This window comes from Rhea americana, unplaced genomic scaffold, assembly GCF_003343005.1.
Source record: "Rhea americana isolate MKP2758 unplaced genomic scaffold, rheAme1 scaffold_10, whole genome shotgun sequence".
Classification (NCBI taxonomy): Eukaryota; Metazoa; Chordata; class Aves; order Rheiformes; family Rheidae; genus Rhea; species Rhea americana.
The window spans coordinates 2,950,120-2,957,782 of NW_028185039.1; positions in this window are offsets into that span (position 1 = coordinate 2,950,120).

Below are 7,663 nucleotides of genomic sequence, written 5' to 3' on the forward strand. Positions count from 1 at the left end.
GCGGCCGTCGGCCCCCCGCCGCTCCAGCCGCGGCAGCAGGTCGATCATGATGTGCATGGTGCAGGCGACGAGGAACACCATGAGGATCAGCACCCGGAACTTGCGGACCAGGAGCATTTTCATGGCCGGGGCGGCTCAGAAATTACCGGGGGGGAGGAGGGGAGGGGAGGCGGCGGGGAGCGCTTCGGCGGAGCGAGCCGCGGCGGGCGGGGGTCGGCCGCTCCCCCCCGCGCCTCGGGCGGCCTCCTCGCGGGTCGAGAAGCGAGCGATCAAGTCAATAAAGTTATCTCCATAGGCGCCGAGAAATAAGCAGGCTAAAAACAATAGGTTCTCATTTCTCAGTATCATCAAGAACTTAGGAGGAGGGGGAGGGAAAAAAAAACAGGAAAAAAAAACACAAGAAAAAAAAAGGGGGGGGGGGAAGAAAACGAAAAAAGAGCACCGGACCGAGCCTTTAAAATCAATAGGAAAACAAAGCCAGAGGCATTGCAATATATAAAGCCATCTGTTCACGATTTCTCTCTTTATTACAGGGATCGCGACAAATAGGGAAAACTGGTTCTTGACGAGAAACCAGCATCTGATACTAGCGCTGATTAAATAAAAAAAGATGGGGAGAGGGAAAGAATAATATTAATAAAACCTGTACGGAAAGGCGGCAGAAGAAAACAAATCATCCATAATATTTGGCTGTGCTGGAAACGCTGGCTCCTTTCCTTTGAATGTGACCAGTGATGCAGCAGAAGCGCTCTCCCGCTCGCTCTCGCTCCTTCTCTTCTCTGAGACTGTTTAAGAACATTGGCTGGAAAATGATTTTCTTAGAGCAGATCCAGTTTCTTCATCCATTGCGTCCAGTGCTTGGGAAAGATTAGTATGTTCAACTGAGATCAAGTCTGTGTGGCTGCTGTATCCAAGCTGGGCTTTCGATTTGGCTTGGGTTGATTTTCTTTTGGCTGCAAAACTGTCTGATGGCACAACTGCAACATAAAGGTTAAATATGGCACAGGGAAAAAAAAAAGAGAGGGGAGAAATTAGAGGAAAGAAACTAATATAAATCGGTAGAGGTTCCTTTTAGCAAAGAGGTCCCGTCTTTGATCTCTGCTGGGTCTTACAGATCTGCCGTTTAGCGAGACAGAAAGAGAAAGGAAAGGGAGGGGGGAAGAGAGAGAAGGGGAGAGGGGGGAGAGATCTTTGGCAGGTGCAGAGTGAAAACCTCTTTCAGCTACACTGAATGCTGGGGACTGGTTGGACTAGTAGCTCTGCAGCTCCAGCTTTCAGTGGGTGTGTTAAATATTATGAGCAAGCCATGATTCCAGCCTTCCAGACGTCATAGGTAGGAGATTGGCTAAATAAACGCTACAGTGATAGTAACAGGAAAACCTCAACCAAAAGCGGGTTTTTTTTTTCCCCTCCTCTCCTCCTTCCTTCCCTCCCCCCCCCCCTTTCCATTCTACTGCAGCTCCAACTGGGGCAAGGAGAGGGCGTCTGTTCCACAAAGGTTTTCAAAATAAAAAAATAAAAGTGGTAGCGGTGCAGGGAGGGAGGGAAAATCTGTGCTAATAGCATTGCAAAGTATTAGTGCAGTCTGCCTGCCCGGGCTCGGCGCGGCGATTCTGCTATGTCATTGTCTGGCTCGGAGATGGAGCCGCTGCCCGCGCCCCCTCTCCCCCAGCCCCTTGCCCGAGCAAGGTCAAAACAGAAAGCGGCGGTCTGGTTCCTCCTGAGGAACAGTCTTTTATTTTATTTTATTTTATTTTATTTAAATCTGAGCTCCTGTGGGCTGTGATAAGCCTTAAATGTGTTGCAGGGTAATTTGACCTCCCTCTGCTTCCGTCAGCTGCCCAGGCTGCTTGGTGGCCAGATTAGCCTAATGGCAAGTGGGATTCAGAAGTCCCAGGGCCAGGAGAGCTTTGAGAGCCTTCAAGTGCTGTTAGTGGCTGTCTCAGCTTTACATCAGTTCAGAGGAWTGGACGAGTCACTCCAATGGTTCTGGACTTCTGGTATCTGGCTGAGGAGGGGAGGATCTTTGGAGCTGTTGATTTTGTCTTTGGGACTGGGGCTCCCCTTTGCTTTCCGTTCTATGACAGGGCCCAGAGAGTTGTTGYGCAGCACTACAGTGGGAAGAAGATGGATTTCTGCCCATCCCCTGTCACCTTGACACACAATCGTTTTAAAGCTCATCGTGCTGACTCATTTTTCCATGGGTTAAGCAACATTAAAGCATTGCTTCCCCCCAGGGCTCTTTCTGGCACTATTCCCTCACCAGGAGCCTTGTACTCTGCCTGAGACACATCTGTGTGCTCTACAGTATTGCCGTGTTTTGCACAAGGGAAGTCACTGCTTTTCCAAGGGGGAATAAAAAGACTCAGAGAAACAAAAGGTATTACAGGCCATGATGTTACAGACTGCCCTGTGTCAGTGAGCCTTTATGCGGGAAGAATTGTTTGCTGTCCTAGAGGGGCTTTTTCTTGGTACAGTCACAAAAGCCATTATGTCACCCTAGCACCTGTAYGTACAAGTTTGGTATGTTTAACAATAGGCAAGTTTGCAGCCTTTTTTCTATTCAGCTGCTAGGGCTTTCTTTTAGGAGGTGTCAGCTGGGCTAGATTGTCAATCAAGTCCAAGGAGACAAAAGGAGGCAGGTGGGAGCTGAAGCCTGGGCAGAAGAGGGTGGGTGAGTGGAGGAAGGATGGTGAGAAGCAGCTCTTCAGGAGTGGTGAGTGTTGTGTTAGAGGGTGGTGATAAAGCTTGGATCTATAGTGGGTAGCTGCTGAGTTTTAGTTGTACTTTGGAAGGAAGCATTTGGGCTGGTATTTGCTGCTCCTTACTTGGATGTAGTTTCATGTGGATTGGTTGTATTCCCTTCCCTTTGCTACTGATTTTCTGAGAGGTCCTGGTTAAGTTGCTTGTTGTTCTTCATAGCTCTCCATAAGGTTGGAGATGGCACGTGATCTACTTTAGCATGGCGCAAGAGGATTTGTAGGGTACATGTTATAACTCCAGGCATGTGTTTTATAAGTCTGTTTAGTCATAGGTCCATTTTTTCATGTTCATTCTAATATATCTTGTGCTGCTAGTTCAGCTTCTTGGATGTGACTGGAGTCTGTCGTCCTGTCAAATCCCAGCCCTGTGTTTGAATGCAACTGGGGTAATGCCAGGGCTGAATTTACCATGTGGGCCCCAGGCACAGAGCTGAGCTCCTGGGTATGAGGGCTGTTAGATGGGAGGTGAGTCCTAACAGATGTGATGAAGAGGAAGTAGAAGATTATTTAAATGTGTTCTTTAAGTTAAAATTGCTTGAATACATCTGTTATTTTGCAACAAGGAAGCGCTGTATCAGACATGTAACTCCATGTGTGAGACTTGTAGGATGCAAATGGGATCAACTTTGAAATATGATATAAGCAACTAAATGTAATTAATCATAACTCTCAGAAGGTGAAACTAAAGAGCAGTATCATGAACTGGCAACAGCTTTAAAAATCTTTTTTTTCCCCTTTTTTTTGTCCCCATCAATGCATCCTTTGATTAATATTGGTTATGCAAGTAACTATTGCTTCATCTAGATTGCTTCTGCTTGGCTGAATCTTCCTAACATTATTTTGTGGGCTTGTTGTTTCTTAAGCCTTTTAAACATTACAGATCCATCTGGAGATGGGAGGCTGRCTGGTGGTTCATCTAATGTATTCCCTCTGGAACTGGCCCTTGTAGACAAATTTTGCCAGAATCAAAATTTCTTGAAGTTGTGAGTAAAGGAGAGCTGTTCTAATTCTTCRTGTTTCTTCCCTCACTTTTCTCCTATTTAGAGGAATTCTAAGTCTCATAGTTGCAAGATTATTCTTAGCACTCTAGGGAAACTTTTCTCTAGTGTAGATAGCACCCATATGCTAGTCAAGATGAGGTGCTGAATAGCAAATGTCAGCAGCTGGATAATTTCTAGTAAGCACCTGTGATGGAGTTGTTGGTCTGCAGCTATTTAGCTACAGTTGTAGCAACTAGCTATTGGTCTACAGCTAATGTCTTTGAGAGTCCTCTCAAAGACAGGAGCCAACTCTCCCTAGGTCTGTAAATAYGCAGTGGCACTTTCCTTTTAGCAAGTTTGAGCAAAAACTGACCCACAGGGTCTTTCAGTGCACTGTGTTCAGCTGCACCCCATCCCTGATAATTCAGGGTGAAGGGCAGCTGGGAATCCAGACACAGGCAGCCCAGGAGAACACTTACTGCCATGTTCTTCCCTGCAACTTCTGTGGGTTGTTTGGGCCATGCCATTGGCTGGGAGGATGTCCATCAGCTCTAGTCCTGGCCTTCCCAGACTCCTTGGACTTTTGGAAAATATCCTACTTATTGGTTAATTTGGGTTGCCTCTAGTGTAGTGTTCTCCATCCTCTTTAACAGTCTGAATATGTTTTTCACACTAAATTGTCTGGTATCTTTCAAGCTTCAGCCTCTCCCAGCGCGGATGAGCAAACACTGTTACCTCAATCAGTTTTTTCTTTTATTCTTATTTCATGCAATAAAAATGTCTAATTACTTGCAGATATTGAAGATGAAACAAATTCCTTTGCTGATATGGTCATCTGTGAAATAAGATGGACAGGCTTGTCAGCAAACACTGCCAGGAGAAGCTTGTGGCCTTAGTTCTGGGTAAGGGGCAATGTGTAATTCCCACAGTCTCTTTTCCCAAGCCTTCCAGTCCATTCTGGAAACTGTCTGTTAATGATCATCCTGGTAGTAGTATAATACAGCCCCTCTGTGCCTCTAAGCTGTGCTGGTTGATAACGTGAGGGAATGAAGCCAAGGCACATCTGGCTTTTCCCTGTCCTAACTGCTCCATGTCCTATGCACGGTAGCTACTTTGACTTCAAACATCTGCCTTAGATGGGAATGATGGATTTCTGCGACCCTGGAGCATTATTTCCAAGTCTTTGAATAAGATTTTAATCACAGAACTGATCTGTGAAGAGCCGTAGGGCCTCTGTAGTAACACCTAATTCAGATAGTAAACAGCTTTAAGTAACTTCTGAAGCATCTTACTTTCTAAGGGCTCAGACTTAGTAAGAAACATGTAAATATTTTTTCTGATCTAAACTCTATGCCTTCCCATGGAATTCTAGGATGTCACCCAAAAGCTTTTCATTTCTCTTCTGTTRTGTGCTGGACCAACATTACCTCTGATAATTGCTAGCCTTACATAAACAAGGAAATAATGAGTTCTTAATRGAATATTCTGACATTAATAAGTTATTGCATGCAGCTAATTTCAATGAAATCAAGTCCCTCATCACCACCTCTATTTTTTCTTCTTTCTTTTTTTTGGCTATTAAATTGTCCCTCCTGAATTTAAAAAATCCTTCCTGTGTTTTCTTGGAAGTATTTGAATGTTACTGGAAATCTTGTGTTAAATCACTACAATCATAATGTAAGATTGCTTTGAAGCAAGTAGATATTTTTATCACAAATTAACACTGAGTGTATTTTTTTTGCATGTTTTATCTCTGCTTTTATTCACTATAGTGGCAAACTCAGGTGTGCTGTCATAWATCTCAGCATTTTTTCATTGTTTCGTGTGAATTAATAGTTTATGTGCTGGCAAAATCTATGTAGATGCTTATTTTTCCTATTTTGTTTGCTTGCCTCACTGAGCAGCAACAATGGTCAGTGTATGTGGTAACRTATTGAGGTAAATAAATGAAGCATGGTTTTGCGTGAGTAAACATGCCAAGCTATTATTTTCTGTTAAAACTGTTTATAGCCTTCTGATGTAAAGCCTGAATGTGGCAGGGTGAGCTGGAAGTCAGGCCCGATTGCGGATTTTCTATCAACATGATTTTTTTGTTACTTCTGATGGAAAAATRGGTTTTTCCTTCTGAAAACATCTGTATCTTTGATGCTGGAAGTTCTGAGGGCATCACCTGCCTTGCCTGGCCCCTGCTGTGGCACTGCCTGGAGTTCTTYCTGCTCTCCCTCGGCGAAGATGCATGTGCTGATCCAATTTATTGGTGCTTGCCTTATAAACGCAGCTCACACCAGCGATCTGACAGGTACTGCATATAACCTCCCATACTGTGAAAATCACCTTTATTGCTGAAGAATATGCTTGATCAGTCTACTGAACAGAAGGCAAGCCTGTAGCTTTTTTTCTGGTTTGTGTATGAGATCAGTGATACTTGTTTGAACTGATGTGTTAGTGTGTCTTTACATATATGTACACATTTTAGTTGCAGTTAAATTTGCCTTTTTTTTGTAAATTTTTACTGTTTTCCAGTCCAAGATTTTGTTAGCTGCATGATATTTTTAAGTACAAATCCTGACCAAATCTTTTCCTTGTATCAAACAGGCGGCCTGGGCAGTCACCCCTTCCCRTAATGGTTTTGCTAAGGTTGACTGGAGGTGCACTGAGCTGCAAACTTGAGCTAAACAGTAATGAAAGGGAGGCACTTGTCTGGCTTTCGCTGTTACCAGCAGAGCTGGCTGGCTTTGTCTAGCTGTCACAGCACAGGGCAAAGTTTAGTCCATCCTGGAAACACATGGCCATCTTCAGCTAATTTCTAGAAAGCCAAAATTTCCAGCTTCAGTCTTTTGCTTTGAATGTTCCCATTCTTTAACTGAAGGGGAAAAAGTTGTGGATGACCCAAAACCTGAGGAATTGCTTGAGAAACCTGTTGAAAACCAAAAGCTGAGCACTTGTTTCTTGTATTATGGTGACAAAAGAGCACTCTTGCTGGTCYGGTTATTACTCATCAGCTGTTGCTGCTACAGATCAGGAGTTAGCCCCTCAGCTGGGATCAGCTGGCCTCGACTTCAATGAAATGCCATCTAATTATATCAGCTGAGGATCTGATTCACAATGCTTAATTCTTCTGTTAGCTGGAACAAATAACTGGCTGGCAATGCAGGAACAAAAACGGTTATTGTTGTCGCTGAAGCAATGCGACTGGCCTGCGAAGGTATTGCATTTGCTCCAGTTGTTCAGGCAGAGCAATAATCTTGCATATAGCCATGTTAGAGCGACTGAAATTCCCTTCTTAAGTGGTAGGACATCATAAAAGAAAATTAGCTGCTTAGGATGCTGTATTATTATCTAAAAAWTTATTTAAACTAAGTCAAAATGAGCTATCTCAATGTGCATGACGTGATAGCATGCTCACCACCTGAGCTCATCTCCTGTAATAAAACTGATTCCTATTTTAAAAAGGCCCATATTACTAGCCTATATATCTATAGCCTATAATCAACTAGCTTATATTCTTTGTGTATTTGTTTCAAAACACACTGAGTTCAGGTAATAGTATATGAATCTCTTTAAAGTATATAAAATGTGGCTCACTAAATTACACATAAAAATCATTCTGCAGATTTGTTGAAATCAATGGAGCGACATCAGTTTATGCCAGGAAAAAATGTGTGCTGATGCTAAAGCAGGCTGTAGTTACACATGCACACGGGATGCTTCTGCATGCTGTGATGTGCATGCTTGTGCATACGAGTGCATCCATGCACAAAAGAACAGTTTACTTGTATGCTGAAAAACTCTTCTGGGAATTGTTTTCTCTGTCTAATTTTGATTTCTATGGATGTTTTGACTTTTTTTAACTTGAGCTTCTTGCATCTTGGCTGAATTTTCAGTCAGATCATCTCAAAAAAAAAAAAAAAAAAAAAAAAA